This window comes from Culex pipiens, chromosome 1, assembly GCF_016801865.2.
Source record: "Culex pipiens pallens isolate TS chromosome 1, TS_CPP_V2, whole genome shotgun sequence".
Lineage (NCBI taxonomy): Eukaryota > Metazoa > Arthropoda > Insecta > Diptera > Culicidae > Culex > Culex pipiens.
In genome coordinates this window covers 45,676,351-45,701,426 of record NC_068937.1, presented here as the reverse complement: position 1 = coordinate 45,701,426, position 25,076 = coordinate 45,676,351, and the positions used below count along the sequence as shown (strand labels likewise).

At 37.1% G+C, this 25,076-nt stretch overlaps 1 long non-coding RNA gene across 1 annotated transcript; it reads left to right on the top strand.

Annotated features, from left to right (window-relative positions):
• Positions 1 to 422: 422 nt before the first annotated feature.
• Positions 423 to 12,937, top strand: LOC128092397 (uncharacterized). The gene is made up of 2 exons (XR_008211727.1): positions 423 to 2,077; positions 2,497 to 12,937. It is a non-coding gene; the product is annotated as an uncharacterized LOC128092397 (long non-coding RNA).
• Positions 12,938 to 25,076: the final 12,139 nt, after the last annotated feature.

Here is a 25,076-nt window from a genome sequence, read left to right as displayed (position 1 = left end):
GAACCATGTTACGGATATTCCGGGTTGGTGACAGGGTGGCCAAATGGCACCAGATCGTAATGAGGATGTCAAATTTGAGTTCCTGAGCAAAAATCAGTGTTGTTTGACATGTCGGAAAGTGTACTTGTGAAATTACCGAAATTGGTCCACCGGAACCATGTTACGGATATTCCGGGTTGGTGGCAGGGTGGCCAAAATGGCACCAGATCGTAATGAGGATGTCAAATTTGAGTTCCTGAGCAAAAATCAGTGTTGTTTGACATGTCGGAAAGTGTACTTGTGAAATTACCGAAATTGGTCCATCAGAACCATGTTACGGATATTCCGGGTTGGTGGCAGGGTGGCCAAATGGCACCAGATCGTAATGAGGATGTCAAATTTGAGTTCTTGAGCAAAAATCAGTGCCGTTTGACATGTCGGAAGCCATATTAGACTTGATGTAGAATTCGACATCCGTTCCTGTGTAGTCGGTTCCGGAAGGGTGGCCAATTCATATCCGTAGGTCCGGGATCAAAGGAATATGCCTTATATGTCCAGAACAGGTCTTGGAGCAAATTGGGATGATTTTTTTTGAAGAATTTATGATAATAATCATGATTTGTAGATTGGGTTGCATACCCGGACAAAAACCTACCCCACTAGGTTCCGGAATATCTCCGTGGCCAAGTGACCGATTCCGAATTTCTTTGTAGATTCTGAAAATAGAGATTTGTCCGGTTCTTTTGAGGGGTGAACGAACTTATTTGGCCAAAAGAGGCCGAAGATACAGCATTTTTAAGGTTTTTTCGGTATCTCGCATCAGACGTTCGGACTGTAAGGGTTAAAAAAAATATTAACTGCTACTATTTTCAAAAAAGTTACCTAAAAATGGCTATCACATGAAAACGGTGCACTTTTTCCAAAATAATCGAAATTGAAGTACTTTTTGATTGCAAATTTGATTTTGCATCGAAAAATTAAGTGGAAAAAATTTTGTGAACAATATATCGTTTTTTTTTCAAAATCAGTATGGATTCAAACATTCATAACACGGTCAATGATTTTTTGCACATTCTGGAAATTTTGGAAAAGTTGGCATTTGATGTCCCTTAAAACATATCAAAAAAATATAAAAATAGTGTTTTTTTTTGCAGATCAAGTTTTAGTGACAAAAAGTTAAATTTCAAATCACCAAATTTTTTTACCGTGTATCATTTGTTTTTAGTGTAGTTCTTATCCATACGTACAATTTTGCCCAAGACACCAAATCGATCAAAAATATCCTTCAAATGATACAGACTTTTTAATTTTCATACATCATTTTTGTATGGACAGCTGCCAAATTTGTATGGAAAATTATATGGACAAACTAATGATGCAAAATGGCTTATTTGGGCAAACCGAAGGCACCAAAAAAGTTTCAGCCGGATTAAAAAATACAAAAATTAAAATTAAAGAAAAATAACCGATTTCGTAGAGAATTGCTCTGTTTCAAATCACCCAAAAAACTCCAGAAATATTCAATTGGTAGTGTGTAAATCAAATTGGCAATGCCAAATCGGTGGTTTTATCGTTTAATTTTTGAATATTTGTTTAAAGAAAATCCACATTAATTTGAGGATAAATAATTAAAAATTTAAAATTTGCTAAAATTCAACTAATAAAAGTCTTTGTTTTCAAAGGAATATAAACTTTCAATGTCATTAAAACCAATTATTAAGAAAAATTAAAAAAATCACTTAGAAATTTTTGTTAAGGAATTGCCTACACATTTGAAAAAAAAAAAATCTATTTTTTAAATGTTTCTTTATACTTATTATGAAACCATTATTTTTAGTTATTATTGACATATTTTCCGATTCTTCCTCATTTTCAAAAAAAAAAAAAAAATCATGACAATTTGAGAATACTTTACTGCCCATGATCGCATAAATGTCCCATATGCAAGTTACGAACGGGGGAGAGTTCTCTAGAATAAGTTAGCACGCTTGCGTGGCTGATTTAACTCTGTTTTATTGAACTTAAAATATGCTAAAGTGTCCCGCGGCTGCCGTTGCCTCTCTCCAGAAAGGTGGTGGTGTTGGTGTGGGCAGTACAGGTCAAAATCAAAAAAAATCAAACCATCCACATTGACGGCCCCCGGGTCTTTTGTGGTCTCTATTGCAAGTTTCTGCTCGAACCTAGGAGTCCGAAGGTTTGAATGGGGAGAGCACCCAAACCTCTTTCTACTCCAAGGAACCTTCCACCCCAGTGTTTGAACTGACGACCTTTGGATTGCGAGTCCAACCGCCGCCAGCGATTCCACTGGAGTAGGCTTGGTTTGGTGTGTTGTTTGTACTTATGGCATGGAGACGACTCCTACATCATTCCAGGCGGCCTAACAACAACTAAGGCCGGGACCGACATTTTACTTCCTCATCCGATGGAAGGTTGGGGCAGATGGGAATCGATCCCAGAATCATCCGCTTACAAAGCGGACAGCGTAACCATTCGGCCACGCACTGCCACTCAGTACAGGTGTGGGTGTGATTACGGGCATGGTGGCTAGGGTGGTCGCTCGTGTCCGTAACTCCTTGTCCTTTAGTTTTGTGCGTCTCGCGCAAACTTTGGCAAAAAAGGAAAAAAGGAAGGACTTTAGTATTGATGCGATATTTTTCTTTGTTCTTTTCGCGATAAACTCTTTCCTTGGGGCGATAAGCAAAACTATGTAAATTATATTGCATGTAAAATTACAGATAAGTGGAATACTCCTCGCTTCATGTTATCCCACATGTTACACAAAAAAAGTAATGCTGAATTACACATTTTTCCTCGATAGGGATGTAACTTGGAATCACTACTGGGGTGTAATTTGTAATGTAATGCTGAATTACATTTTTTTTTATTGGATGTAATTCGGCATTACAAATTCAAAAAGAGACGCAAATTGACATGCGATGTAATTGTTAATTCCGCCATTAGGGAAAGAGTTTAATTGTGTTCAAGAGTGCCCGTCTGCAGAGTGGATTGTGGTTGTTATTCACGTCCTAAAAATAAAGAATAGGTTAGAATACGCAAAGAACAGTGTTATTTTTTCAATCGACGGAGCTTCTGCTTGTAAAGCTTCCGATTTTCTCGTCTACTACGACAACGGGTTCAAATCTACTTTTTGATTTAGACTTAATACCTTGCATTGTATTCAATACAACCCCTCCAACGTCGAGCAAAGATTCATTTTCTCTTTTAGCATTATGGTAGTCATGTTGCTGTTTTTGTGTATTTGATATTTTTTCTGTGACCCCATCATATAGTTTGTTTTTATATTGAATCATTTAATTGATATTAAGAGGTCTTTTCGAGCCGTCTGCTATTCCATAAAATATTTCTCGTGGTTTGAGAGAAGTGCAAATATGAATTGTATTGTTATACAGTGTGCAAGAGATGAATCAGTGATTAATCTTCAAATTTGTGCTTATTTGTTCGAAAGATTTCCAATAACGTGGAGTGGAACCTTTCCACGATTCCGTTATCCTGACTATGATTGGTAGGCGTGAAATATTGCTGAATGTCGAGGTATGCTAGTAATCCTCTCACTTCAATAGATTTTATGGCTGGCTCGTTGTTCGATACAATTAACATGGGGTTTCCATATAATGAAAAATATTTGATAAACGCTTTCCTTACATGAGGAATTGAACCAGATTTTATTGGAATCAAAGTTCCGAATCTAGAAAATTTATCAACAATTGATAAAAATTGAGTAGGCTGAATTATGAAAATTTCAGCATGTATGATTTCCAACGGTCCTTTTGGTATAGGTGTGAAACGAAAGCGAATTTTATACGGTCTCCTTTCGTACTTCTGTTTATTATGTTTCGAGCAAAAGTCCTAAAAAAATAAAAATAAAATAATAATAATAATAATAATAATAAACAAGCGAGAATACGTCATCGAAATCGAACTTACCTAGTTCAAACAACGCCCCCAATAAATCTACCTCCATCACGCAAGGCGCAAACGATGCACTAGGAACACCGGCGTCGGATTCAGCATCCTCCTCGCTGGAAGTATCCCACCGCTGTCACCACGTGTAGATACTGGAAGTATCCAGGACCTTCGTTCCGAGGAGTGTGAGATTATACTTTTCGGATTTATAACACTTCACTTTACTCACTCAACCTTTTATTGGTATTACAAATACAATTACAATTTCAATTACTGTTCAAGGATCACAATTCAAGGATCTACTACCACGATTTTAAGGATCAGAAAATAGCCTAAATACCCGAATAACTCAATAACTGAATAACTCCATAACGGAATAACTCAATAACGGAATAACTCAATAATGGAGTCCATTCGATCACCTTTTATACTAAGGTCAAGATTAGTATCCCATCCCCACTCTTTTGTACTAAAATATCGATTCTCTCGATAATTGGAGGGGAAGTGACCTTGGTTCCGGTCAATGACCGCGAACGCGTGGACATTCCAAAGGTATCGGAAATTTCCACTACTAAGTGATCTTTGGACTTTCCCACGATCAAGTTAGTGGAAATTTCCATTGTTGTTTTTCACCTTTGGACCCGGGGCGCTGTACTTAGATGTCGCTATTCCCCGGGTATCATCCCCAGGCGAGAGGTCTTTTTTCCCCGCTTGAACCTCTTAGCCTTGACCTGCCCCAAACACCGAACGGTGACGTCATAGTCCGAAGCGCACTTGCTACCGGACTTGCTTATCCCTGACCTCCCTTCATAAATTGATGCCCTTGTGTGCTATCGTCAGGCGTGATTACGTCCCAGCCCAAATGCATATGAAACCAGGGCCGAGGACTTAATAAGAGGTGTGCTTTATTAGAGTTGCGCACTTTTCCTGGGAATTATAGAATCGGTAAGGGTGAGGGCGAGGAGAGGTGTCGCCGACGTGTGCGGGTCCGAGTTAACCGAGGGCAGGAATGCCAAGGTTACTAACTGGGGAAATTAATCAATAAGTGAGAGCCTCCTTGACTCTCTCTCTCTCTTTCTCTTTTGTCTGTTCTAAAGAGAGAGTAGTGGAGAGACGGACCTCTGGCTTTAGTGATGCCTCGCCAGCCTTGTTGCTAGGCGGGGATATATGTACGTTTGGATTATAAAATAATGTCTGGGCGTGGATGAGGGTGTGAGTTTAAGAAGGAAATTAGGTTCGCTACACAGGTTTCGCAAAGGTTCACGTATTTTCTTATCTTTTGTTTTAGTTTTGTTAGTTTAGTTATGGTAACTTACCTTAAGTCTTGTTAATCCAGTTTAGTTTTTTTAAGTTTAATCATCCTTTTTTTATAAATGACCCCGTAACTATACAGAAATTCTACTTGTAAAGAGCAAGGCAATTGTTTTTCCAAATACTCGATTTGAGCGTCTTTGTCCATTTTCTCTGAGGTTTTTGTGGGATTGTTTCAAAACGTAGTGTGACACACAAAATCAACAGTCGCAACAATACTTTTTTAATTTCTGTTGAAAGCATCTTTTTGCGTTTATTTATCCAGGTTGGCAGTTTATTTAGTTTTATTTTTGTCTTTCTAATCTGTTAATGAAATTTTGATTGATTTCTGTATTGTTTTGCTATAGTCTCTGACAGATTTTTGATCAAGTCAACGTCGGGTTGGTTTGCCTTAGTTACATCTGCGTAGCTTGCTTTTCCGATATTTTGATTTAAGTTTATATTTTTTTTTGTTTAATATTTTCTCTTTCTTTTATTTTTGATTTTTCCTTTCCCTTCTTCTCTCTCTTTTTAACTGAATGACAAACTTTCGGCGCAATTCTGCAAGTGCGCCTTCAATGGTTGCCGCTTCCTCAATCGATCCTCGCGCTGCTTCTGTTAATCGAGAGCGCATAAAACGTAAAAAATCTTCCTCTGGTCCCTTTGGACTGTTACGTCCGAGATCCAGGACTCTAACGTTTCCGCTGATCCGGTAAACTTTTCCACCATTTTGATGGCGAGCCCTAGATTCAATCGGTTTGCCAGTGTTTGGCCTGGTTCCACAATCAAGTTTGACAAGTCCAAATCAAGGGTCGTTTTTAGGGAAGGCTTAGTGTCCGTGACACACTTGCTAAGACTTTCCTTTATGTAGTTTTTTAGTTCTTTGAGCCTTTTGTCTAATATTTTTTGAGATTCAAAATTCTTCTCTCGGATAACTGCTTGCTGAAGCTTATCCAGAATCTTGTTGATTTTAATTTGTACAAACTCGAGTGATTTTCTAGTTTGCACTTTCTGTAGAAGGCTAATCTAGGCACTATTTGTGACAGTTTTTTTAATGCAATTTTGTGATCTATCATTATACGTAAAAAGAGAAGGAAGAGATTGGTAGCCTTCTGTCCACGAGGTTTGTGGATGGTCCCGAATGAGTTTCTGGGGAATGGGATAGAACCGAAAGAAGCACAGGAAATGAGAATTTTGCTGAAATTTGTTAGTAATGTCTGAGTTTTTCTAATGCGTCTGTTTTCTTTTCCTTGTAATACAGCTTTAAAAAATAATTAAAGCGCTCAAAAATTCTTTAAAAGTTAGTAACATACAGAAAATAATCTCTCGAGAAGTCTAATGTCTTACAATTATTTGCTCAATCTGTGTCTTAGTCTTGCCTGTATGTTTAAGATAAAAACAAAGCTGATGAGTTGTAAAACGTTCCGTTTTTAAGGTAGTTATCACCTCGGGGTCACCAATGTGTTGATGGCTCATTTCCTGTATACGTCTAATTGTCAGCTAATAAGCTGACATCAAGTCTTAAAAAAATAATTTAAAATGTGATAGCAGAAAAAGGGTGGGCGTTTTGCTCTCGCAATATGTAAATTATGCGAATTTCAGAGCGAGTCCACGTACAGCGCTACTACCCCTTTATATGGCGTCGTTTTGATCTCACCAATCTGCGTGAAATCTTAGGCAAAATTGAATTAAATTTCAAAATTCAAAAATGCACCTGAAAGGGCTTGAATAATACAATAAAATGAATGGTGAAGCATCTCAGTTGGTTAAACCTGAAGAGAGTTATTGGCATTTTAGTGAAAAAAACAGCTCAATTTTCAAACTCCAATAAAAAAGTGTTCTCTGAAAATGAGAAAGCTATGGGTTAGGCAATTTAACATATAAAATAGACACTTTTTTCTTTTAGTTATTTTTTTGGGTGTAAATTTTTGCTGTCTCACTCACAAAGGAGAAACTAACACAAGGCCTTCTTAGATCCCGTTTTCGGAAAATAATGTTATCAAATTCGTGTACCTGAGCCAATTTCACAATAGAAACATGCATACAAATGTGTATTTTCATCCAAAAAAGTAAAAAAAAATCGAATCTCATTTATTGAAAATCAGTTTCATTTCCAAGGACACTTAGATTTCACTAGAAAAAAGCAGCTTCTTAATTTTTTTAACTTTCATTTTTTAATGGATGTAAACTGCCCATGTTCGCATAAATGTCCCATATGCAAAAACAGCAAGCTGAGAAAAACGCATTTGAAGTTTGTCCCATACATAAGGCTACGTGTTAAGTTTTCGCGAAAAACTGGATTTCCTCCTGATTTCTAGAACAAAGTATTGGATGTTATAGGCTCTTTTGAAAGAACACACAATTTTAAACCAAACTGCATCAAACACTCAAAATCGATGAAAATGCATATGGGACATTTATGCGATCAGGGGCAGTAAATGGATGAAAATAATGGTCGAATCGAGTTGATACCTGGATGGATCACTTTTTATTTCAGTTTAAAAATTATGCCATTTTTCACCAGAACACCAATAACTCCCTTCAGACTTAACCAATTCAGATGCATTTTGAATTTGAAAATTATTTTTTTTAATTTTGTTTAAGTTAAAGTCTATTTAAGATGCTTGACGTCTTTGAACCTTCAATCTTTGTGAGTGAGACAGTATTTTGGCCAGATGCTAGTTTTAAAACAAACCCTGAAAATGGGTACTCGTGGACTCGCTCTTAATTATTCTATAATCTAATTTCTAGTTATTTTTTTTTTCTTGAGTTTTCTTTAACCTTAAGTGTTTGTTTTTAAAATTTTCGTTGAGTATCGTAAAAAAAAGTGACTTTGTTTTTGCAAAATTAAAAATACGAATTAAATTTAAATGGAATTGTATGGCACTGAAGAGGAGAAACTAACACTTTTCAGTCCCGCTCCCGCAGGGACTGTGATATTTCACTGGAAGAACAAAAACCGCACTGTTTCACTTCGCTGTCTAAATCGAACTAACTTTTATTAACTTCTTCTATGGTAGCTTATCCTATGCCGATTGTCGGGCCAGCCGCGTGGCCACCGACTCCAATTTTCGCAAACGACGCACATTGCGACTCCAGCGCCATTCTTATGCGGTATTAACACTGAATGAGCTGCAACATTGTTGCAGCTCGATCCGGCGGCACTTGATACTTGCCGACTCGACTGTTAGCGAGTTTATTTGTTTAAATAAACTCGGTTTGGCCAAACAGGGCCGTGGTGGTCTAGCACATTTTGTGCTGACAATGTGATTGGAGTGCTGATCGGAACTACCGATATCGGTAGCGATCAAGGCTCAACTTAGATCGCACAATTTTCTCCCCCATTGGGGCGAAGTCTGTCGGCCCAAATTTTATCAGGTCCAACAGAAGAAGGCGCATTGTTTTCGTGCTCGAGCCTACTTGCTTCATTGCAGGGTTCTATGTAGTCTTCGATTGAAGACATCTCTATAGGTAGAGGAGCTAGTAGTCTGACGTTCCTCTTGTAAAGGTTTGCTCCAACTCTGATAGTTGCCACTCGGACAACTCCGTCGGACCATTTAGCCACCGGGTTATGTGGTCTTCCCAGCCCAATTTTGTCTTCCACAAACTTTGTAGAAGTATTTTGGCAGTTATAATAATCGGTTGCATTATTCCTAATGGATCGTACAACCGTAATACTACAGAAGCTAATTGTCTCTTCGTCATTGAAGTCCTGATAGCCTGTTGTTCTTCCACGAGGAACTTGAAGGTGTCTTCTCGTGGTGACCAGGCTACACCTAAGGGCTTTTGTTAATTTGATTTGGTTAACCGCGGTGGATTTTCTTTAAATAATTCGAACTGTCAAAAATCCACCAAAACATCTACCACATTGATCACACAAAAAACTGTGGTAGAAAAGTATCTACCGGTAGATCCTTTGGTGGATTTTTGACAGTTCGAATTATTTCAAGAAAATCCACCGCGGTTAACCAAATCAAATTAACAAAAGCCCTCTAATGTTTTAATTATGTCATGATCGCCAATGCGGATTTCAGTTTCACGATCATGATTCGGGATGTCTGCTATGATGCTTAAATCATTAGCCGCCCATTTCCGGAGGGGGAAGCCTCGCTTCATAAGCGCAGCTTCCACCGCTCTCCTTCGATCCAGTAACTCTTCCGCTGAATCTCCCCCCATCATGAGGTTGTCGACGTAAAATCGTCGTTGAATCATTGCGGCGATCTCTGGTAGCTCTGTTCGGAGCTCTTCTCCAACTTGATGAAGAGCTCGGCATGCCAAAAATGATGACGCAGCCTCGCCGTTAGTTACCGTCTTGAGACGGTATACTTGAATGGGTTCTTCTGGGGTGTTCCTCCATAGGATAGTTTGAAACCATGAGTCTACTTCGTGGACGACCACTTGCCGGTACATTTTTGCTATGTCGCCCATTAGCACCTTGTCATGGCATCTGAAGTCCAACAACAGATCAAATTGATCCGATTGGATTGGAGGTCCGCTAAGCATTGCATCGTTCAGTGACCTTCCGTTGGTAGTTTTGGCGCTGGCATCAAATACTACCCTAAGTTTGGTAGACGTTGAGTCAGGCTTAATTACGCATGAGTGCGGTATGAAATAGCGCACTTTACAAATATCTTTCTGCTCGACCATTTCCATATGGTCCAGTTCCAGATATTCCTTAAGAAAGGCTCGATACTGATCATAAACAATAGGGTTCTGAGCTAGCTTTCTCTCAAGATTTAACAGGCGTTTCTTGGCCTGTTCGAATGAATCTCCTAAAAGCACTGGCTCTTCTTTGAAGGGGAGTCGAACAACATATTTGCCGTCCTCCCTTATGGTAGTGGTCTGGACAAAAAAGTCTTCGCACCTATTGTTGCTGTTTAGTGACTTCGCTTCCGCTACAGTCACCTCTTCCAGCGCCCAAAATTTAGATAACAGATCCTCTAGTCGATCTTTTGCATTGCTCTCCAGAGACTCTTCCTGTGGCTCAGATAATGGATCTAGCAGACTCAACCTTCCCGGTGAAAAATGTAGAACTGGGTAGGACAGACTGTAGGACCACTATCGCGCTGTTTTGAAACAGTTTCGTTAGACAGTCGAGCTTCGAACTGTCAAAATGTGGTTGACAGTGTACGTCCTACAGTAGTCCTACATCGTACTACATGGTTGCATGGGATGTCTAGCCCTTGTCGCTCTGGTTTATTTTGGCTTGTTTTCTTACTTTTTTTCTAAAACAAGAGCTTGGTGTTGATTTTGTTGGTGTTTTATTAAGCATTTATGAGCAAAAAGTTTTATTATTATATTTCTTACCACGAGTAGATACTTGCCGAAGATTTTGAGTGGCAAGCAATCTGAAGCTGGGATTTTTGGCAATTTCTTCGTCCTGCCTTGGCTGCTTCTTCTCTTGTTTGATTCTGTGGAATTGCAAAGAGCGAATTGGAAAGCTTAGTGATCAGTGGAAATGAGCCTCAACTTGCTTCCTGACCGAAAACTTTTTTACTACATCTGTCAAAATAAAACGGGAGGAACATGTTCGAAAGAAAATAAACCGTGCCATCTCTTTCACTCTAAGGGAATGAATACAAACGTCAAATCTGATCGATTTGATCGACGCAAGACATTCGACATTGAGTTAACCACGCTTTTTTCTGGGTTGACGTAGTACTGATCGTTGTTTTCTTCGATCAGTTGGCGAAGTGTCTTGTTGATGATGCGGAGGTCCTCGGCGTCGGGATTTCCCGCAATCCATTTCCAGGTCCTTCCAACCGTGTCCCGTCGTTTTTGTCTTCGATGGCTTCAGTTGATAGAAGTTGGCGTAGAGTTGTTTCACTTTATATTTTACTATCTGGGTTAGTTGATTCTTACCATCTATGCTAGTCTGCTATTTGTAGATCCGATTTCCATCGGTTCATTTAATTGTGCATAATTTTTAGTCTGCTTAGCTTGACTATTGTTTTGCTGATATTGCGCGTTTTTCTTATATATTTGTGGTTTACCTCAGTTTGCTTAAAAAATTGGTCATTTATATTGTTAGCAAGGTTCTCAGAACTTCTGAATTTACGAACAAAAGCGTAAGCTTCCTTGATATTTACCGGTTTAACCCAAACATATCTTTCGGTAGCCCTGCTAGAAATGCAGCAAGGGCTTCCTGTTCTATGGATTTGTTCATCGCGTTCCAAGCCGCTCTATATTCGGGGTCTTGCTGTGATAAATTCTAAATTATTTGAATTGTCTCTTTAATATTATTATAATGGCTGTATCACGTAGTATTCGGTGTTTCCACATGCTGCCCATAGCTGGCATTTGTAAAATGTTAGATCTTGATGATCTCCATGGTGGTGAATAAGAGAAGCTTTAACCTCTTCGAAAGTGGTTGGGTTTCCGTTGACACAAAGTTTATCTTTGGGCCTACCGTCAATTTTACCGTTTATTATGGTGCGCAAAAACTTTGCATTCTGTTCATCAGTATAGTACGGTTGAAGTTGCTCAAGTGTCGTTTCAACATTCGAAAGCCATGCGTTGAGCTGTTTTTTATTGGCGTCAAATTTGCTGATTCCGTGTTTAATTGGATCGGGGACATCAAAATAGTGTAGCGGCTGCACTGCAGGTGGTGCGGCGGGTGCCGGAGGTGTTTGGGCTGCTTGCGCAGCTTGCTGTGATCCAAGAGCGTTAATAAGTTGTTGCTGTCTTTGCTGTTAAGCTAAAATGTTACCAAGGTTTGCAGCCATGTCGGCAAGTTGCTGACCTATTTGTTCCATAGTTAATTCTATAGTCAGTTATTTATTTCAGGCGTTTCCTGGATCGGAATGTGCGCCAAATCGTGGTTCGATTCGACTGAAGAATCCGAATCTTCAGTTTCTGAAATATTTCGCGGAAAGATTGCACGCACTCGTTGGAGAGCTGTTCTTTCTCGTTTGTTTTTTTGGCATACATTTTGTTAAGGCACTTCCCCGACACTCTTGATGTCAGAATCACAATGATTTTCAGGGATATGGGATTCGGGATAGTGGGATTCGGGGATAAGGGATAAAACCGTGACTATCAAAGACACCCCGGTTTTTAAACTAAAAAAATCCTAAGAAACTTTTTTTAAATCACTATCGAAATAGAACTTTACTGTTAAAATGTACATCGAAGTTGTTTGGGCTTCGGTTTGAATAATATAAATCATGAGTCAAGGCTTACCGGTCGAATTAAATATTATTATATTATAATTGAAATCCTATCAATGTCACCCTACTTTAGCTAATTTAGACTGCTTGAACAACATTTTTTTCCCCGATTTTATTTTGCTTACCTTTTTTCAATACAAACAAAAATATATAAATACTTGATTTTCGGAATTTGAAATGAACTAGCAATTCTTTCCTAAACAAATATACACGGAAATCATTGAAAAAGCGAAAAATAATGAGACAGTTCCAAATGGATCGAAAACATGAGTTGTAATCCAAAGTGCCATCGTCGTACTTTTTTTCCGTATGAGACGCAAGAAAATCAGTTCTCCCAATAAAACATAATAACAATAAATATCTACGAAACCAAAACAAACCTTAAAAATATCGCAGTGGAAGAGGGCAGATTCCTAGAAGATAGAGCAAAGACAAACTGCAACTACATTACCAATAAAATAGGTGCTAGTTTAGTGTAAAACTCAAACTGAACAGGAAAATTTAAATGGAAAGCAATCTAACATTGCAATAAACTTAAAACTACTCAAGGAGCTATAACACTACTGCAAACAAACTCGCACTTTTTCGTGTTTGACAGTTTGCCAAACTCGCAAACAACGCAACTGACGTTTGGCAAACTGTCAAAAAGTGCGAGTTTGTGTGTTTGTTTGCCGTAGTGTAATACTTCCTTGACGACTACACAACCAATAACCGTTGCCTTAAATAGAGCTCTAAGGTTTATTAGTAACCTCACTCAAACTCTAGCAGTATACTGAAAAAGCGGGATTAAAGGAAACTAAGTGATATGGGCAATACTAACTGTAAAAAGTCACACTGTCAAATTTAGCGTGTATCAAAAGTATCGAATCGAAACAAAAACTTTCTGTTTGCAACTTTAACCCTAAAAATCAATCAGAAAAAAGCGAGTCCTCCCTTCCCCCTTTAGGAAACATCATCGGAGGCCAATCAAACGCAATTAACTCGAGCAAAAGTGAGACCGAGAGTTAGTTTTGATAGGATCGGTTGGCATTTTGGTTTGGCGGCACCACGTGTGCTGCAAGCCAGGAAGAACCCTCGATTGGGCCCTCTCGAGTCGTCTATTTGTTTACCTTCTTGACCACTTTGGCACGCTCCAGTTCGGTTGAGCTTTCGGTTGATTGCACTTTTGGTGAAGGATGTTGACACTTTGAGTGCTAGCCTTTGCTTGAAGGAAAGGAAATTTTATTCAAATCAATTTTGTAGATGTTTTGAAATTTCTTTGGTGTCGTTTCTTTTCCTTCATTCAGGTCTCAGCAGCTGAAGCGGGGTAGTAGAAATTTACCTTTTACAGTCACTTTAGTGTGGTTTCTCTGAAAATTTTAATTATTTTTAAGTTTTAAAAAGGACCCCGCGAGGGTTCGGCTTGTATAAATATTTATTTTGTGGCCGAATTTGCACATAATTTGGTTCGATAGGGTAGTTCACACAATCACACGTTCGGAAATAGGAGGAGCAATAAGGTAGAACGAAACTAGTTGCGTAAGATTACTATACAGCGTAATTCCAAAATGTACAGTAGAAGTAACACACACAGAACAAAGCAAAACTATTTTTATAAAACGTAAACCAATAAATTTAACGAATAATAGTTTATGATGCAACTTACATAACCGGAACGAAATAAATATTACCATTTTGATGAAATTGTTGTTTTTTACTCAATCCGAAACTCACAAACCTAATTTAAGTAAGCCATGAAATTTTAGAAAAATATTTTGCATCAAAAATGTTGAAGAAGTCTGAACTAATTGTTGAAATCGTAGAAATTTTGAACAAATCGCCTAACCAATGTATCAGATTAAAACAATTGACAAAAACCTTAAAATCTATCATTACAAAATTTCAGCAATTCACGTACACCAGCTGATTTCCGAATTGGCACAACTTTCGGTGGCGAAAGTTATGGAAGCGCTGTGTTTTGGCCAGCGGTCCGGATTCTTCGCGTGCTCAGCAAATATCGTCCAGCTGCGTAGGGGAAAAGGGGCTATTTTGAGGCATGCCGATTTTCGTTTGCTTCAGCGGTTAGAGGATGGAGAGGGCAATCTTTCCGGGAGTTACCGGCGGTTCGTGGATGCCTTCAGCCGTCATCGTCAGGAGGAATGATTAGAATTGATTTCGGTGGTATTTTGTTTTTTCAGTTCCGTAGAAAATATATTGCTTATTGCGAGATAAAATCACGTTTCTCCATCGCTGTGATTGACAGGAGATTATTGCCGCCTTACTACCGCAGTGTAAAAATCAGCAACTTGAACTGAAATTCTGCATTGATTTGGCTGTCAACTTGGTTTGTTTTGAATATTTTCCAAAAAGTCAGCTGAAAACTCAAGGCAACCTTTGACAACTGCCAGAAATTTGTTCTGCGGTTGTCATGCGGCTGTCATGCGACCATTATCTTGCGGTCGTATACCGCGCGTGAACTCTAATTATTAACGCCTGCAATAATAATTTGGTGATAATTATTGCATCGTATTGTTTAGCTTACCTACTTTGTTTAATTAGAACAGGATTTTTTATTCGTTTGCTTCAATTTGGCTCCAATTTGGTGGTCCAAAATTTTCTTAAAATCGTGTTTTTTCTCTTAAAAACCACATTTTCAAAAAATCCTCCTCGTAAGGCTGAACCAATACTAGCTCGCCACAATTCAAAAGAAAGTTGTTTAGTTGGGCTTTTGATCAAAAATACTTAGTCATTTTTTAAAATTAGCTGAACACACTTATAATTAAAATAAAAACATAAAATACCATGCGTCTTCATCCAAATGTTCTGGAAACAAATTTTGACAGAGACGCATGGTACTTTGAGTTCGATGGATATACCGTAATCCGAGGTTTTCAAATGCATCTAAGAGAGTTGGAATTGATGAAGTTTTACAAAAATGCGAGGAATTTTAAGATTTTTTATGTTTTTTGGACCTCAAACTTCAATGCCCCAATTTACCCCACTTTCCTTTGTCGTAGAGGGCTCATATTTGGCATTAGTTCATCTCATGTATAGACAAACAAACGCTGAAAGTTTCATCCAAATCGGAGCACCTCGATACGACCTGTTACACATTGGCGAAAAACTCGCTCTTAACGTTTATGTAGCTCTCCCCCTTCCACATCGGTCCAAAAAAATAGAGGGCAAAAAATATTTAAATTAAATCTTTATAATTTGAATGGAAATAGGATTCTCAATCAACTGAAAACATTTTCCCGCGTTAACATTCATATTTTGAATGTTTGAGACCGTGAATTTTTTTTATGAAATACCGATGTAAAGCATTAAAAAAATATGATTTTACAATTGTGGCATTTTAAATGTCAAATATCGTCAAATATTTTTATCTTTGTTTAAAATAAACATTTTGAAAGTCGGCTTTCGTCATGCACACAGAACCGATTTAATGAGTCTTCACCAAAATTTTGAGCACATCTGGTAGAAGCAGTGTTGAGATATCGTGGCACCTGTTATTTGAAACTGCTAACTACAAATAGCTATACTCTTGACTCGACAAAGATACAACCAAATGTCTTCAAATTTGTTTTGTCAATAGATGAAGTTTTCTATTTGAATGTCCTGAAAACAAATATTAACACTCAAGCGCTCGGGTAGTAATTTGACCTCTATTTTTTTTTGTTCTTAAAAATTTCATAACTTTTGGTAGAATTTACCAATTTGGATGCTGCCGGTAGCAAAAGATCCAGATTTGTCTATATTTTTAACTGTCAGACGGGGGACAAATATGGTCCACTTTTACCGGAGATATTCCGGATTCCGTTGGGGTACCTCGGCCCTGCCATATGGGTTTTTGGTCAATAAACAGTAAAAAAAATTATTGTAAAATTACATCTAAAAAGGGGTACATCTTTTATGTCAGAAAAAAGGTTAAATTTTACTTCTAATAATGTGTAAATTTACATCTGACATACGCTAGGAAAAATATCTGTAATCCCAAAAAAATATCACCGGTGATAGATATATTCAGCTTACTAAGTTCGCGCCCCAACCCGCTCGGCCAACTCGCCGAGATTTTTTTGTAAAAATCTTTGTATATACCTAGTGTACCTTTTTAAAATCGTTACAAACTGATCAGAAAATACCTTTTAAGTAATATTTACATTCCATTTTCAAATTGACAAACCAATGATGAAAAACAAGGGCAAAATTAAAAAAAAATCTTGCATAGTATCGAATAAAAATCTGGCAGACGAAAAGCAAACATTTCTAAATGGAGAAGGGGAGGGAGAATATGTATTATTTCAATAGTTTGGCCTCAAAAATTTTGAATTTACATTGTATTAAGAGAAAATTCTTTTTTTTATTTTTTCTTAAATTTGTTCATTTTAATTAAAAAGTTGTTGAAAATGGGCACATAGTGAAAACTCTGGCAAAATCTGTCAATGTCTGGCTCTGACAAAGAAGAATCTTTAGTCTGGCTGATACTTGAAAAATCTGGCATTCCAGATTTATATGGCAACCTGGCAACTCTGCTTAAGAGGCCTCAACAAAGTGTTATCCAAATAAAATTGAGCTGAAAAAACAACGATTGTGAATGAAAACTTAAAAATATTTTTACCGAATGAATGTCTAACACTTTCCAGTGCTACCCCCTGAAATCAAAGATTGACCCAGCATTAGGTCCATTCCAAATTTGAGCTCGATCTGACTACGGGCACCCCTCCCTGTAAACCATTGAAGTCGAAAAAATCGTCATGTATGAAGAAATGCAACTGTTGGTAGCCCATGGGTGCTGAAAAGACAGAATGCGTAACGTGTTTTTCGAATGCTCCCAACTGCTCCTCACTAATACAAGTGCACTACTGCTGTAAACATAAACAAAGTAGAAGGCTTTGTTCAAGCTCAAGCGTGACTTTTTTTTGCTGCTGAAGTGACTTGTTTTGAAACATTTTGGATCTGTTGATGTTAAAGTTTTTGCTGAAAAATTTAGTGCTTCGCGCATTTTTTGTTCGTAGACAAAACGATGGGTGGCCAAAAGATGTTTTTTTTATTATCCACGTGACGAAAAATTGCGTCAGAAGTGGGTGGAATTTTGTGAACCAGAAGAACAACCGAATGGAAGTTCCGAGATAATGTATCTTTGTATCTTAAGATTTGTTGACTTCGAGTACCTCAAAAGTTCGAGTCATTTTTTAATCCTGGCAAAATAAATTATAGATCGATTACAATACTTGCCACTTCTTGGTATCATTTTGCAAACAGTAAATTGGTTCCGCTTTGACAGTTCTAAATTGAGGCCGCTTTGCGAACCACTATTCTGCACCCAGGGTAGCCCCTCAGCGATTTGCATTAAACTTTGTCCTATGGGGTGATTTTATTCCGTTTTTGGTCCGAGATACAACAAATCAAATCTTCTAAAATCAGCTGATTCCGATGAAAATGGCTCGTTTGCGATATAGGTCAGTTTCCTTATTGTTTTGTAGATTGAGCCACCTTTTCAGGCCTTTTGGATGTGTCATCAATGAAAATAAAACTGCGTTTTTGTTTTCAAACTGTTTCAAAATATTTTGTTTTTATATTTCGACAAATAACTACCAATTCTACTTTTTTTTAATTTTTAAAAGTTTTATTTTTTTTAGCATTTGAACGGTAATATATCTATAATTTTTTCATCATCAGATTAACTACACATAAGTTTTGATATTTCCCTTTTATTTCTGCTGCTGCTCATTTTTGCCTTTTTACAGTGTGAGTTTCGTTCTGTGGCTTTTTTCTTCTTCTTCTGGTATACACGATATTACACACAAAAAGTGACGTTTACAACGGTTTAGCGTTCTTATCGTTTCTAAAATTCGTGACATTTAGGTACATATTAGCTGGCATGGTTCGTGGTAAGCCCGTTCGTCGTTAAATACTCTGAAAGTTAAAAATAAACGTTTTTTTTTGTTCCTGGGTCCATCCTGGTGGCATCCTAAGCTATATTTACAAGAAACCTTCACAATGCCCTATCAAAACTAACATCACCTTGGCCAAAACAAGTCGAAACGATAAGTTGGCCCCATTTCATTTTATTCTTCTGTTATTCATTCGTTACTGCTCTGCAAAACATTGACAAAAGCTCTGCTGAAGCTGGTTTGATTTTTGTTTGTGCTTTTTTGTTATCAGTATCATCAAAACGGACGGTGACTGGCCCACCTGAGGACTAAACTTGGACTGAACTCGGAAAATCACCTGGACAATTTTATTATTGTGGCCTTACTTTTACGACTTCAACCCAATCGAACCGGGAAAGTGATTGATAGGAAGCCTCGTCGTTTTTGTGGCTTTGAGCGGTAAAGTTTGTGTCAGATTTTCGTACATTTTCCAAATGATTGATTAGGAATCGAGAAGGGATTTCCCCCTTTTTTAGCTGATCACTTTTTCGTAGAAGGATGAATGCGACCGGCTGCTGTTTTGATTCGATTCTTGTGTTGGAGCATTTGAACTTTTGAGGAAGCTTGCTGGAAAATTGGGAAATTCAGAGTGACGGATTGGGATGGTGGGGGAATGCTGAAGAGAAGTTGAAAACAAGCCAACAAGAAGATAATCCGATTTGTTACCGATTTGTTTTTTGGGTTTTTGTGATCACAATATGATGTTTGAGAATTCTGTGAGTACGGTTTCGGTGATTAATTTTTAATTATATTTGAAAATTGGAGGAAGTAAACAGCTTTGATGGTTTGTACTTAGGCTGATCAATTTTATTTCAAGTTGTTGTCTTCATCACCCTGTTAAATTTGTCTTAAAAATTGGCGACACTAATATAAATGCAATCCGTACTCGACTATCGCTTTTCATGAAAATTTAAACGAAAATTTCGTGATTAGATTATCAGAAGTGAAATTATGGCGAGGTTTTTGGATAACCGAGTAACACATTATTTCCGCCCGTGTGGATCAATTGGACCGCGCACTGGACTCACAATCCAGAGGTCGCTGGCTCGAATCCCGCGGCGGGCGCTCTAAAATTCTTTGTGTAAATATGGGTATTCGGCGCCGTCGCTCCGTGCCATACTTTCATACACGAAGGCGAAGTCCTTGTAGTTAAAAAGGAAGACACTAGTGGTTGGTACTAGCAATGGTGGCCGACAGCTATAAAGTCAACTTCGTTTTCGATTCAATTTTAACCTTTCTTTTTAATGAGACCCCCCACATCTCTCCAAGGCGTGTTATTTCTACAAATAAAATTTCAACTTGTTGCATTTAGCGTGGTTTTCGCCATTTATTTTGACACAATTCTGAGGCAGATTCTGATTCAGCGGGCAAATTTCATAGAGGTTAAAGAAAAATACCCCAGAGATTTTTTCAGCGTTTGTAGTGTAGTCCTGGAGTTTAAAATTTTGCTTGCGTTTTTTTTTAAATTCTAATTGGCTGTAACTTTTAACCCTAAAGTCCAAAATGATCCTTTGAATTTTGCGATCTGGACCACTGTGCAATGTTGACTAACTATTAGATTATTCAAAAATTTATGAAAACTATATCTCTGAACGCTTTTCAACTGTGCTCAGTATGAATCCTAATCATTCTGTTTGTATCTAGTTCGTATCTTTCGCTCTGCAAAAAAAATAATATACCTATCAATGTCACCCTGTTTTACGGTGCCATTTTTGTAAGTGCTATCTTCCAAATTTGTTTCGAAACATGTATGGACGAACCATTGGACGAAATGGTTTCTTTGGTCATAGCGAAGTTCCCCACAAAGTCCAAGGCAATTAATAAAACGATGGCAGATATTATAAAGAAATGCAGCAAAGTCACTTAATCAGCGTTCCCAGGTATTATTTTTGAAATTCTGACTCCAAGAGCCAATAAAAATCAAGAAAAATTTGCAAGTAAAACTTCACCAGTGACGGATGGGACAGGGGTGAAAGCAAACATTTTTTTTAAGTGTAGAATTCGTCATCTTTTTTAAAATTTGTTTCTAAAATGCCTAATTGGTTGAAAATTCATTCAAAAATCGGCTAAAAACTAAAATCTGGCAAAATCTGCAAAATTATCGAAACTAATCATAAAAAAAGTTGAAAATACGATTTTTTAAGAACATTGGATGTTCAATATTCGCTGTTCAAGTTTGAATAAACCAATTCATCTCATCTCTGATACCTCGTGACGGAGGGGCGGTACGACCCCTTCAATTTTTGAACATGCGAAAATAGAGCTGTTTTTCAATACTTTGCAGCCTGAAACAATGATGAGATAGAAATTTATTGTCAAAGGGACTTTATGTAAAATTATACGCCCGATTTGATGGCGTACAAGGGGTTTCCACTATTTTTATATTTTGTACGGGGAATTCCCGGAATTAAACAGAAATATAATTTTTGCCTGGAAATTACATTAGCATTACAATTTATAAGTTTAAACTTTTCTAAAATTTTACATAAATTGGTATCATTTTATTTGTTGTCATTTTTGTTTTTTAGACATCTTAAACCAATTTTTAAGCTGTTTTAGTTATGTCATATAGAAATAAATTAAAAATAAATATTTATAAGATACTTATTTAATTTAAATTAGAAATGTGGTGCATATAAAATTCAAAGCACAACAGAGAACAACAAAAATTAGTTCAAGCTATCTAAAAACTGCTATCCTTGTTTAGATTGATATTAATAGTATTAAGCTAATTCTATAACTTTAAAACTTGAAAAACATAACAAATATAAAGAAAACATAGATTTTGTGACTTTTTCAAAAACTTATAAATATTTTTCCCGTTTTCCGGAAAACTCAAAACCCGGGATTTTGACGTTTGAGTGCATCCAAATTAGCGGACATTCCGAATCCACTTTGTACTTCTTACAACCATAAAAGGCATCAAGCAAAAGCAAAATGCATTCTGCCGACTTCCCTTTAAAGATCGAATTACTGAGTAACTATGGAATTACACGAATTACTATGGAATTACTAGGTAATTCGAGAATTACAGGAATTACTGCAGAATTGTGGGGTAATACTGGAATTACTGAATTACTTACTAGCTATAACTTTGGTTTCTTACATGAAAACTAATAGGCAATAAATAGAATCATCAAAGGTTTATCGAAATTATCTTTTTAACAGTTATTTTTCATTATTTTATTATTTTCTGAAGTATGTTTTAACAAAATAAAATCATGAAATTACAAGAATTACTGGGATTATTAGGAATTACCAGGATTACTCTGGAATTACTAAGTAAATCCGGAATTACAGAATTACTTGATCAAGTTCCAAGTAATTCCGGATTAGTGCCCAGTCTGACACGATGCTGGAAACCCCTTGATGGCGTACTCAGAATTCCGAAAAAAACGTATTTTTCATCGAAAAACAAACACTAAAAAAGTTTAGAAAACTCTCCCATTTTCCGTTACTCGACTGTAATTTTTTTTGAAACATGTCATTTAATGGGAAATTAAATGTTCTTTTCGAATCTACATTGACCCAGAAGGGTCATTTTTTCATTTAGAACAGAATTTCTCATTTTAAAATTTCATGTTTTTTCTAACTTTGCAGGGTTATTTTTTAGAGTGTAAAAATGTTCTACAAAGTTGTAGAGCAGACAATAACACCAATTTTGGTATATAAACATAAGGGGTTTGCTTGTAAAAATCAGGAGTTATCGCGATTTTACGAAAAAAAAGTTTTGAAAAAGTTGGTCGTCGTTGATCATGGCCGTTCATGGTCACCCGCGACTAGAGCGTCCAATTTCCCGGGGTTACAAATTTTCCGGGAAACGGGAAATTTTCAGCCAATTTCCCGGGAAATCCCGGGAATTCCCGAGAAATTTGAAATTCATTAAAAATGGTTATGATCTTGGTTTTAATTAATATTATGCAACAAAATTGTATAGGACATCAACATTAAAAGTTTAAATAAGTGTGAAGATCAATTAACAGCTTGACTGCATGCAAAAAATCATTCAACTACAAGAAAATGTATTTTGGTTTTTTTATGAGAAATTTTAAACTTGCCTCTGTGACCAGTTTATTGAAATGAGAAATAAAAATGCAGAAATTATGTTTTTCATGACCAATAATGGTTTCAGCTCTTGAACAAATGGTAAAGCATTTTAGTGTTGGTTTTACTCCAAACAACTTAATGTTTTCAAATATTTGAAGCAAGCTTTGAATATATTTTTGCATTTTTTGAGAACAAACAATAGTAATAGTAACAAACAAGTAATTTTCCAATGATTTTTTTTTGTATTAGTATGCAACATGATTTAAATTATACGATAAATTAACATCATTCCACAAAAAAGTCTTCTATTTTTCACATTTAACCCTCTAACCTGTAGTTGCTCCAGTGCTCCATAATTCTTTTAATTTAAATTGTAATTTCTTTAGTACTTGGTATTCAACCAATTGAATTAATTCTTTTTGCATAAATTCGATTTTCATCTCATTTGATCATGGTAAACAAAAACGTAAAAAAATCTCAATTTTAATTTAGAGGCAAGGAGTTAATATTGTTTTGATGAAATAACATCAACCTGTTAAAAGCTTACCTAATTGTAATAATTTAATACTCATTAAGCATGATCTATTCCCAGTTGCTTCAAAAATTAATATTATCAGAAATAATTCTGATATCATAATTTCTGATAATCTGATTAATTATATATAAACCAAACAATACATTTAATTGAACAAAATCATGTTGAGTTTGTTCATTTATTATTTTTCAGAACATTTAAAAAAAATAGTTCCAAAAACTTAAGGGGTTACATACATGTAAATCGGCAAAAATGTCAGAGGTCGGTTTGAGCACACAATTCAACTTTCTTCAAAATCTGTTTTCAGGGCATTATACATTTTCATCTATTAACAAAACAAATTTGAAGACATTTGGTTGTATAATTGCCGAGATATAACTATTTGAAGTTAGCAGTTTTAGAAAACGGGTGCCACGATATCTCAACATTGCTTCGACCAAATCGGCTCAAAATGTTGGTGAAGACTCGTTAAACTGGTCCCGTGTGCATGACGAAGGCCGATTTTCAAAAAGCTTAAAAAAAATATTTTTCTGTTTTTCATATAAAAAATCGCCAGTTTTTGATTTTTGTATTTTTTTAAAATTCAAAATTTCAAAATCGGGCTTCGTCATGCACACGGGACATGTCTTGGGAGTCTTCACCCAAAATTTCAGCCAATTTGCCCATCCCATCTCGAGATATCGTGGCACCCGTAAATCAACTTGGTGTTCAGAGAAAAACGCTCAGAAAGTTAGACAGTTGGCTTTGCGCATGGCAAAATTTTGAGCTTAAATCGTCTCTAACTCAGTTAAATCATTTTCTGTAATATGAAATTTTGTGATTTTCTACATGTATGTAACCCCTTAAGAAGATGTATACTTTCGCTTGGATTTCGGGAATTCCCGGGAAATTTACAAATTTCCCGGGAAACGGGAAATGTTGTTTTTCGGGAAATCCCGGGAATTCTCGGGAATTTTTTCCCGGGACGGGAAATTGGACGCTCTACCCGCGACAGACACGGACGACAAAACAAAGAAAAACGCAAAAAGTAACTTTTTCAAAAAATTTTTTTCGTAAAATCGCGATTACTTGTGATGTTTATAAGCAAACCCCTTATGTTTATATATCAAAATTTTTGTAATTGTCTGCTTTAGCACTGCAATCGATTTACACGCCAACGAAATGCACAATACTGCAAACTTTAAACGGTCGTCGTTGCGTCGTTTCGTCGCACCAAAAAATGTGACTCACATTTGAATCATTCAAGTCCTCAACAAAAATAGAGCACAATTTGCAAACTTCCTGTTACTTCCGTCCTTGCGCCAAGTTAAAGCTCGGCGGTTCTCCAAAAAGCCTTCTCACAAGCTGTGCCACTGGAGAGTGGAACTCCTTGGAGCCAGACGAATAGCGCTCCCCATCAATCATTTTTTCTCCTTGAACGCGGGGTGCTGAACAGCGCGACGTGAAAAGTGAAAAACCTTCGCGGAAAACCACCATCACCACACGCGAGACGTAATGCACAGTGTTAAAATGGGGCGTCACGTTCACGGGTGGATGGGTTTTGGAAAGATGTGTGGTGGTGGGAGGACAGTTTAAATTATTTCCCCCCCACCCCCCCCCCCCCCCCTGCAAAACCACCGGAAGCCTTGATTTTGTGGTTGATTTTAATGAAGCTTCGCCGGAAGAGGGTGGTTTCGAGCTGGAGGGAGAGGTATAATGGGATACTCGAGAGCACATCTACTTTTTATAGTGTGTACAAAATTGAAATTTCCTAACGGTTTTCGGTTTATATATAGCAACAGCAACTCCCCGATGGCCATTGATTGTGTTGTGGTTGGGGAAAACAAGGAGGAAGGTTTTCGAAGTAAAAATATTTTCACAGTAAAAAGCATCCAATACCGGAGGGAAATTTGGGAGAAACTCGACACAGCATGTATCAGGCGCAGGCCGGGGGAGAACAAAGAGCTGCAGTTTAATATATCACTGGGCTATCAGAGTGCAGATGGAAGGGAGACGGAACCATGCGGAAAGTTTTATAAAAAGATAAATAGGGCTTTTGCGGTTCAGATACCGTTGCAAATTCAATTCAATTTTCGAGCATAAAATGATTTCATGATTCTTTATTAGCAGACAAGTTGACCACTCATATTTATGTCATTCTATTTTCAGTAGTGTATCAACCAACACTGTTTCTCTTGATTTTGGTTAAGTGAAACTGCTTAATTTAAAATCTGGAAAAAG